Source organism: Acomys russatus, chromosome 22 (genome assembly GCF_903995435.1).
Source record: "Acomys russatus chromosome 22, mAcoRus1.1, whole genome shotgun sequence".
Lineage (NCBI taxonomy): Eukaryota > Metazoa > Chordata > Mammalia > Rodentia > Muridae > Acomys > Acomys russatus.
Genome location: NC_067158.1, coordinates 20,799,255 through 20,809,788, shown reverse-complemented (window position 1 = coordinate 20,809,788; position 10,534 = coordinate 20,799,255). Strand labels below are relative to the sequence as shown.

Here is a 10,534-nt window from a genome sequence, read left to right as displayed (position 1 = left end):
ACAAATCAAGATTATCCGAGAACAAGCATTAACTCAGAAATGGCCAAAAAATATTGCATTCGGAGACTGTTAGCACGGTCGGTACATCTAAATCCTTATAGCTATATGAGAACCCTCTATATCTTCATAACCAATAGCAGAAAGCCATTTTCCGGGAACAGAGATGGTTTTCATACTCTCATTTTTTGATCAGTGACATTATTTACGTTCATAGCGGGGCGACTCAGAACTGTAACGCAGATACTCATTAGCTAGCGACCATTTGTTAGATTTGCGTTGGGGCTGTTGGAGACGCTGTGCCCAAGACCAGGAAGTGGATGGAGGGCAGGAGGGTGCCCCAGGGTCAGCAGGTTGTGCGGAAGACTCCAGAGCGGCTCAAATCCGTCCCAGCTCCCGAAGCCCGGAGAGGCACACGTAGCACTGCGCCTGCGCAGTGACGTCTCTGCGTGAGTAGCCAATTGGAAAGACGAGTGGGCGGGCTGTGGATAAACAGCTTCCGGTTCCGGTGGACTCAACCCTCTCCTACGCTACGTGTCTCTTCTCTCTCAAGCTGCCATCCCACAAGTAAGGATTTTCTCATGAATGTTGGGGTAGGGGAGAGCTGGTTGAGGGTCCCGCGGGATAGGTGGGTGGGGACACCAAGGGGATGGGAAGGGACTGGGGATGCGAGGGTCTGGCGGGACGATTGGGGCTGGGAACCAAGGGGCCGCGGGATGGGCGGGCTGGAGGCGAGGGGCCCGGGGTCGGAGGGGCCACAGGATGGGTGGGCTGGGGTAGCAAGGGCGCCTTTGGCGAGCCTCGTGGCCGGGAGCTGAGACTTGGGAGCTGCAGAATCCTGGACAGGCGTGCTGGGCCCGCAGTTGATGGACAGGTGGGCAGAGAGAGCCATTCATCTGTGAACGCGACCAAATCAGGCACAGGTTCTACCTACGTGGCCTCAGGTGGAATTATCTCCAGTAAGGACCTCTCCAGAGGAGGATTTCCAATCGTTCATGAACTCTCAGGACTTAGCCTCCTGACCTAGGATTTAGCCTTCTCTCTGAACAACCCCTGCCACTCCCGTTGGTGAACTCAGAGTCTCCTGATGCCGTGAGCCTCTTAGTGTGATTGTCTTGTGAAACTGTCTTGAAGCCTCGCAGTTTAAAGTGAAAGTGTATTTCAAGAGTGCATCAAGAGGTCTTAGTGGACTAGTGTCTCTTCTTTCACATCGAGTGCAGTGGTTGATCTAGTGTGGATTTTAGGGCCATTGGATTTCAAGAACAGCTGAGTGAAAGGCTGAGAAAAGAGGCATTTCTCTGCTTTTGAGTCAGGCTGCGGGGAGACTTCTTAGTGTGTCCCTTAAGTGCCTCAGCAGTGGCTCACGACTTAGATAAGGAAACTGGGACCTAACAGGGTTTGTATTTTCTACCCAGAGAATGGAATCATCATCTGACTTCTAAGGCCTGGAGATGAAGCACAGATACTGAGGCGCCATTACCAGTGTCTTAAAGTTGAATAGCATTCTTGGTAACTAAAAGCGTTTCAAAGCAACCTCGAAATGTTCAATCTTAGCTGGAGGCTTTTCAGAATCTGGATCTTGCCAGTTGTTGTTTTGGACCATTTATCGGCCTGTCCATCCCAGGAAATATACTTTTACTTAAATGTATTATAACTTGCCGTGACTTCTAGCAACTAAATTGGAATACGCTTTTGCCTCCGTTTTAGGTTCTTGCTTCACCATAGTTGGAACTCGCTGTAGTAGATACTAATTTTTCAACAGTTTGGTCTTTAGAAAATAGTTATTAAATCTAAACTTTTTTTTGTTTGTTTCTTCACAGGAGTAGTGAGAAGAGTGTAGTTTGTAGGAAGGGGTCTGTTGTTGCTTAAACGTGTAACAAAATCCTTCAGTGTGAGGATAACAACATTTGTAAGGTCTGTGTTTGCTTGTCAGTAGTCTCATGTTTTCTTGAATATGATAAAAACACTATACATTTAGGCTTGGAATATTGCTTTTCTTTATGACTTGAATTCACCACTGTTCTACTTCACTTTTGTATATAACTCAGCAAGTCCTAATATGTAAAAAGATCCTACTGAGTATGTTGTTTTCACTTTAATTTTATTTTTTTTAAACAGACAGTCATGGATCAGGTAATGCAATTTGTTGAGCCAAGTCGACAGTTTGTAAAGGACTCAATTCGGCTGGTTAAAAGATGCACCAAACCCGATAGAAAAGGTAATAATAACTTTGCATTTATTAAATCTTGTGTTTATATCTGATTAATCTTTGCAGGGCTGGAAATCAGCTCAGTGATAGAATACTTGCTAAGCGCACTGTTAAAAGGAGCATTGCATTGATGGCACCACCATTGCCTTTTCTAGAATTAAACTTCAATATGAAATTAATAGTATAGCTATTACAACCTAGAAAGTTTATTTTTCTTTCTCTGTCAAAACTTAGAAGTTATGCCTGAATTTGTCTACCTTAATTCCTGGGTTGACTGGGCTAGAATTTAAGGCAGACTATTATAAAAGAGTAACACGCTGTCTCAGGGCTTGTATTGCTGTGTAGAAACACAATGACCAAAGGCTCTCTGGGAGGAAAGGGTTTGCTTGGCTTATTTACCTTGAATCACAGTCCCTTGAAGGAAGCCAAGGGGGGAAGTTGAGCTGGGTAGGAGCTTGGAGGCAAGAACTGATGTAGAGACCCTAGAGGAGTGCTGCTTACTGCCTTGCTCCTCCAGGCTTATTAGCCTGCTTTCTTACAGAACCCAGGAGCACCTGCTGGAAGGGTCTCCACCCATAATGGGCTGGGTCCTCTTTCATCCACCGCTAATTAAGAACATGCCTTACAGGCTTGCCTGTCTATTGGTATATCTTATAGAGGCATTTTCTCAATTGGGTTCCCTTCTCTCAGATGAGGAGTTTGTGTCAAGTGGGCATAATTCGCACACATCCAATACCCAAATAAAATAATAGATGCTGGACTTTGTTCTTGTGAACCTGGGGGTCTGTCAGGGCAGGCCTTAGTAAACGGAATTAAACGTTTTGATTCCTTCCTTGGTGTGGAAGGAAGATAATGAGGAGGAATAGGAGAGCTAGGTGAGGTGGTTGGGGAATGTATCTTTAGGAGTTCTTATTCTAAGACCGAAAACGTTGAAACCTTTTTGTAAAACTGCTCATTTTAACTTGAATTTTCAGCCATTACCTTTTACTTCACCATGGTATTAAAGACAATTTAATACACACACACACACACACACACACACACACACACACACACACGCGCGCGCGCGCGCACACGCACGCACACCTGTGTGTAAAATAGTATGAAGCACTATGTATACTGACTTCAATCCTTTTCTATTTTTCATTTTGGTCATTGAGAATAATTAATCCTTTTGGAGTTCATTGATGAACTCATGAGCATAGCATTTTCTTTCTTTTTTTATTGATAATATTCATATTACATCTCAATTGTTATCCCATCCCTTGTATCCTCCCATCCCTCCCTCCCTCCTGCTTTCACCCTACTCCCCTCCCCTATGACTGTGACTGAGGGGGATCTCCTCCCCCTGTATATGATCCTAGGGTATCAAGTCTCTTCTTGGTAGCCTGCTATCCTTCCTCTGAGTGCCACTGGGCCTCCCCGTCAAGGATACATAGTCAAGTATGGGCACCAGAGTTCATGTGAAAGTCAGTCCCCACTTTCCACTTAACTGTAGAAAATGTCCTGTCCATTGGCTGGATCAGGGTAGGGGTTTGATGCTTACTGCATGTATTGTCCATGGTTGGTGCCATAGTTTGAGCAGAACCCCTGGGCCCAAATCCGCCTGTCATAGTGTTCAAAACTGGGAATAGGACTACCTCAAGACCCAGCTATTCCACTCCTTGGTATATACCCAGTAGATGCTCCAGCACACTACAAGGACATATGCTCAACCATGTTCATAGCAGCCTTATTCATAATAGCCAGAACATGGAAATAGCCTAAGTGACTCTCAGTAGAAGAATGGATAAAGAAACTGTGGTACATTTATACTATGGAATACTACTCAGCTATTAAAAACAAAGAATTTCTGAAATTTGTGGACAAATGGGTTGAACTAGAAATGACCATAATGAGTGAGTTAACCCAGAAGCAGAAAGAGTCAGATGGTATATACTCACTTATGTCTGGACACTAGGCCAAGCGGCATGTCCGATGAAAGTCTTCACTTACCAGGAAAGTGGAATAGAGGTGAGGACATCCTATTGGGACTCTAGGTGAGAGAAGTATGGGAGATTGGGGAAATAGAAGGGTCTAGAGGGTCTTAGAAACCTATAAGAAGAGCATAGCAATTTCATTTCTGTTTCTTTTAAATATCAACAAAGTGTGGAACTTAGAAGCCTGTTAGCTTTTGTACTATTACTACTCAAACTTTTTCCTCATTTTTAAAATTATGTATTCACTAATCAAAGTATATGCTGGTATCTTTATTAATATTACTGATAGCTTTTCTTCATACTTTCAGTGACTGCCAAAAACCAATGCAAATTTTGTGTTTTCAATTCAGAATTCCAGAAGATTGCCATGGCCACAGCAATAGGATTTGCTATCATGGGATTCATTGGCTTCTTTGTGAAACTGATCCACATCCCCATCAATAACATTATTGTGTAAGTGACTTTGTAAAACAGACTGTCTATCAGTGTCTACAAGTGAAACCATCTGAGTTGCAGATCAGCCCATGTTTTAAATATACAGATATGACCTGCGATATTTCAATGGTGGTATACTGATATTGTGTGTCTAATAATCCTGCTTTTGTATCTATTACAGTCTTTATAGCAACTTTTTGAGCTAGGACTTCTGTTTAATAAGGTTTTCCAGTATCCAGGTAAATTAGAGGCACACTGTATCACTGTCATGCACTTGGTGACAGTAGATTCACAAGTCCTGTCCTCTTTGAATCCTGTTGGCTCTTTTAAGGTGCAGAGGACCCATGCTTCATCTGAAAATCACTATTTCCGTGAAATCTGACAGAACAAGCTTGCCTATAGCTTTTTCTTGTTGCTTTGTGCCCGTCATAGCTATGGGTAATTTAATTAACCATCCTGTGTGAGGACAGCAGTTCTTACTTGGGTTCTATTACAGAGTAATGACTTCTGAAGTCATGGAAGGCCCTAAGAAAAGCATCCAGTTGATAATATGTCATCGTATTGACCCACTGGTGTTAATGCTAGGGGGATTATAACCATTAGTATATTACAAAGGAGAGAGGCTGAGAAAAAATATTCCGCTCTTATTTTTTGCCATATGCCTTTGCTTTTAAAATTTATTATAGATTATTGGAACATATTATGGCATAGAACAGTTAAAGAAGTCCATACTTACTTACAAATTGTGTTTGGTTAAAGAACTTGGTATGACTTTAAGAATTTCTTTCTTTCTTTCTTTCTTTTTTTTTTTTTTTTTTTTTTTTTTTTTTGACCCAGGGTTTTTCTTGTGTAGATCAGGCTGGGCTTGAACTCACGGAGATCCACCTGCTTCTACCTCCACAAGTGCTGGGATTACAGACTGTTTTTCTAATTATATGCATGTGTTGGGGTCCATGTCAGCGCAGTGCCCCTCAGGGGCCAGAAGAGGGTGTTGAAGCCCTTGGGGCTGAAGTTGTTGGAATTGGGAGCTGCCTAGGCCGAGCCCCAGTCCTCTGCGAGAGCAATGGCACACCTGAGGGCTGGCCAGCACCCAGCTTTCTCCACAGCTTATACTCCCGTAGTCACAATGTCTCAGCTTCCTCTCCCATTTGGAACTAATAATACTATATTAAAGTTTAAGTCCATAGAGTAAACTCTTTAATTATAAATCTCCTCAATACTAAATATGTTATCCCTGATACTGGTAGAGTTGCTTTTTTTTTCATAGCATGTGGCTAACTACATATTATTAGATGGATTTAAACAGAAGCAACACATAGTGGTATTTTTGAATAATAGAGGGTTAAGATGGACATGCTTGATAGGTGCCTAAAATTCCCTATGTTTGGGGCAGGAAGATTGCTGCAAATTCAAAGCCAGCCTGGGCTATGTATTGAGACCATGTATCAAGACAAAATAGAACAAAAAAGAAAACTGGGAGGAACCAAGTCATTAAATCTCTTCTGTCCATGGGAAGCCCCGTTTGTGTTACTAGTAAGAAATGTGAACTTTGCAATTGTGGAATACTGGAGAGATTTCTGAAATAGGCACCTGAGTGTGAATGTGGGCCAGTTCCCTGCTCAGGGGGAAAGAGAGGAGCAGTAGCTGTTCAGGTCCGTGTTCCTGCTCCTCCTGCTTGCATCTCATCCATGGCCAGGTAGTTGAAATGCTATAAACCTCCTTTAATGACAAAGTTTTTCTGTGATGATGTCCTTGGTTTGTCCTCCAGAAAAATAAGTCTAGTTGGCTTTCTTTTCTTTTCTTCTTTTTTCAATGTAGTTCTCACCCCACCCCCTGCCCACACACATTCGCTTACTTAGGGCTTTTATCTTTCTTGACAGACTTAAATGTACGTGGGTCATACTTTGATATGTGTGTCTGTTACCTTAAGATTTTGAGTTTAGAGGCAGGTCTCTTATTTATCTGCCTGTATAACCTGTGTTTTTCTGTTTTTGCAATCTCTTCCCCCCAAATGTTTTATTTATAAACCATACTTATTTCAAAATAAATGTTTTCCCACTATAGACAGTTAATCAAATTCTAATAATACAAAATAATGACTTTTTTTCTTTTTGACACTGACTATTCTGGTTTATGGGGAAAAGAACTAGTGATCTTGCATAACAGATGCTCTTTGGGCATAGCAAAATGCCCAAGACTTGGTAATTTGGAGATAATAGAAATGTGTTTTTTAACGTTTAGAAACTGAAGTACAAGTTACATAATGGGCTCAGTACCTGTTGAGGGCCTGACCTTGAGTGTCCACAGTAAAGAGGCTGTGAGCATCGTGTACACACACACACACACACACACACACACACACACACACACACACACACACACAACACTGAATTAATCCTAGTAAACTAATTGAATGACTTGAGTTCTTTATGCTTGTCTAGTGGAGATGATGCTAATAGCCTTAGCTGGAACCCCATCCTGTGTTTGTCCAATGCGAATCAACTCTTTAATCCTCTAGAAGAAACTGAGGCACAGAGAATACATTCAGTGACTCACAAGTGCTAGAGCAGTGTAGGAAACATCATGGATGCTGGCTCCTTGGAAAATGTTCTTCTAGTTAAAAAAAAATATTTTGTCATTGTAAAGTTGTTTACCATTTAATATTAATATTTTTCCCCAGAGTGAGAGCCAAATAAAATGTTGGTTTTTTTGTTGTTGTTGTTGTTTTTGTTTTTTTGGTGGGGGAGGCAAGGGGTGGCGGCTACAGAAAGCACTTTCCAAGGTGTACTACAGTAGCTATAGAGCGGAAAGAAATTTTTTTAGGTGCTTGAAATAATGTAAGTCATTCAGAGAGGATGGCAAGAGAAATATACAACCAAACTTCTCACTAGATTAAATTGTAATTCTCTTTTTTTCCTCATGATAGATTTTTGCAAGGTAGTTTTTGTGTTTTTATTTTTGTTTTACAATTGTAATCAAAATTATTGTATGTAGTAATTCAAAGGAGTTACATAATATAATGCTTTTAAGTTTGGCAGATCTTTTGTGGAGATGATAGTTTTGTTTTCATTCTGCTTAAAGCAGATTTTTGAGTGTTTTTCACAGAGTTTGGTAGTTGAGAGCAGTTGTGCCCGTTTTCACCAGTTGTTTTTAAACTGGTATGTCAATGTAAAATTGAAAAACTTCTTGTGTAATTAATGTGTTTTGTTACATTTAGAAAGACATGTCAGACCGTTCCAAAATGCCATTTGCCAAAGGAGCATAATGAGTGTTAAAATGCATCTGCCCCTGAAGCCTCACCGTCATCAAGGACCTTCCAGTTTCAGATTTTAATTTACTATTATTCTTTTATACTGTCTTGGGATAAAGTTGGATGGTGTTCTCTTGAAACTCATTTGATTTCCTAAAAAAAAAAAAAAAAAAAAACAAAAAAAAAACCACAGCATGTGGCATTTCAAACACTATGCTTAAAAGAGACTGCTTTTCTTTCTTTTGCAGGGGTGGCTGAGTCTCATCGTGGGAACTAGTGAACAAATGAGGGTGTGACAAGCTCATGAAGTAAAGAGTTGCCTGCATACTTTGTGTCTTTCTTTCCTTTTCTCGTCCCTATGAGGTTTCCTATTTCTAAATTTAAATAATTCCAAAATAAACATTTTTTCCATAACAAATATCAGATTTTAGTAACAGATAATACTGTACGTTTTTTTTTTCCTCGAGGTTTTTGGTTTCAAGGAAAAAATTAAGATTTTTCTTAATTTGTTACTCAGATTCTATTTTGCCTTAGACTGTTTGGGCACTATAGCAAAATGCCCAAAGCTGAGTAACTTGTAGGTAATAGTACTAATTTTTCACATGCAGGAAGCATGAAGTCCTGTGGGACAGTGGCAGCAGGTGCAGGGCTGCTGAGAACCTGGTCTCAGTGCTTCAGAGAGTGGCTGAGGATGCCGAGTGTGGCGGAAGGCCCAACAGCTGTATGAAGAGGCTTTAATAGCGGTCATAATCCCTCCGACAGGGAGGGCACTTGATGACCTAATCATCTAAAGACTGACTGTGATGTACTGGAGATTAAGTATCAGAATTTCAGAAGGACATTAAAATCACAGCATTTTTGGACAGACACTTTGCTGTAGTAGAAGGGAACACGTAAAGGATGGGAGAGATAGTGAACCCATGACTTTAGAGGTAGGATAGTAATTTTGTCTATGTTGCGCTTAAGTTGTAGACAGATAATCTTGCAGGTGATACTTGAAAACCATGGTTAAAGTCTGAAATTGAAATTCCTTCCCCAAGATCTACTAAGCTGTCATGCCTCTGTAAACATCACTTCACATCCTGAGTTTATTGCGTTTTCTAAATTCTGTTTTTGTTTAACTACTCAGTGCGCATGGTGGCTAATACTGCTCTGATTGGCAGTTGCTAAGGTAGCAGGTACATTCCTTTATTTTGCATTGCTACTGTTATGGCGTATTACTTGGGTTCTAGCAAGGGTCTTGTTTGGACCCCATCCTATGATAGTGACTGAGAGAGCAGCAAGAGGAATATGGGTGGCTGCAAGCTGTTTTTTAATTGGCGCTCAATCCATTTATGAAAATGAAGACTTCATGGTTTAAACACCTGTGATGGAGCCATGCAGCTCACCACTGTTGCACTGGGGATTAAGCTTTTAACACGTTTTCTGGAGACACATTCAAGCCATAGGAAATAACCCAATTCTCTTTTAGGATCCTTCATTTATTTTAATTATGATTATAACTAGTAGTCTCATTTTGAAGTGTTGACAGTGTTTGAATCTTGAAGGAAGTGTTGTCCTTGGAAATGAAAATGCAGTTAATCATTGGCTGTTCCTAAACTTTAGGATTCCATAGAACTACATTTTAAAAATAGTTCCTTAGAGGCTAAAAAAAATGTGTTGATACAAATGTATATTTACTTGCTTATCTGTAAATGTTTATATATATAAACACATACTTGAGGGTTTTTTCATGTTACATAATTATTTTCTTGAAGGGTAGAATTGAATGAGCATTATTGTTATAGGAGGAATGTAGATTATTGGACTGAATGATGAGATTGATAATGACTGATTTCTGACACCAAATAGAGGAGTGATCTAAGTATTTTATATGCTTACATGTATATTAAGTGAAGGCTGACCAAGAACTCCCAATAGAGAATAATCCTCATAAGCAACAGTTGGCTTTCCTAAATAGGAGAGAACATGTTTGTTTTATTAATTTACTATATGTGAGACCTGATGGAAATTGTATTATAATATGGTAAAACTTTATGTGTCACCTTAGGCAATTTTTAAGGCAATTTACCAAGTTATCTGCTTCATTGTAGCATACATACTTTATTAATTGCTGCCTCTTTCCAGGTCTCACACTCTTGTTTATTTTCTGTACTGTGTTCACGTCTCATGCATTCTATTATGCCCTCCTTTATTCCTCCTCTAAATGCCCTTACTCTCTCATAGTCCCCTGCCAAGTTTTGTGGTTTACGTGAACACACAAATTAGAATCTAGCTCCTGTATATGAGAGGAAATCAGATACTTGAGTCTCTGGGCTTGGCTTATTTCACTTAACATCTATATGATTGCTCTTTTGCATGACACTCAGGAAGGTTGTTAAATTTATTTTAAGATTTGTGTACTTATTTTGATGTTTTCTACTGTCTTGCCTAAATAGTTTTTTTTTTTTTTTTTTTTTGCTGGCTGCAGAAAGGTTAAAGGTAGTCATTTTGACTGATTTACCACTTTATCCCAAGAGTCTAGAGTGGTGTTTGCATGTAGTGGCCTCCTACAAACATTTTTTAATGAAATGGAATTGAAGTTTAGTCACTCCTTATAAATATAGCTGTTAATTAGGGTTCTCTAGAGTAATGAAACTTATAGAATGAACGTCTGTCTAGCTC

General features: G+C 40.1%; 1 long non-coding RNA gene across 1 annotated transcript; it reads left to right on the top strand.

Annotated features, from left to right (window-relative positions):
- Window positions 1–472: 472 nt before the first annotated feature.
- On the top strand, window positions 473–8,197 carry LOC127205835 (uncharacterized). The gene is made up of 4 exons (XR_007832689.1): window positions 473–564; window positions 2,116–2,215; window positions 4,536–4,638; window positions 8,119–8,197. It is a non-coding gene; the product is annotated as an uncharacterized LOC127205835 (long non-coding RNA).
- The last annotated feature ends 2,337 nt before the right edge of the window (window positions 8,198–10,534 follow it).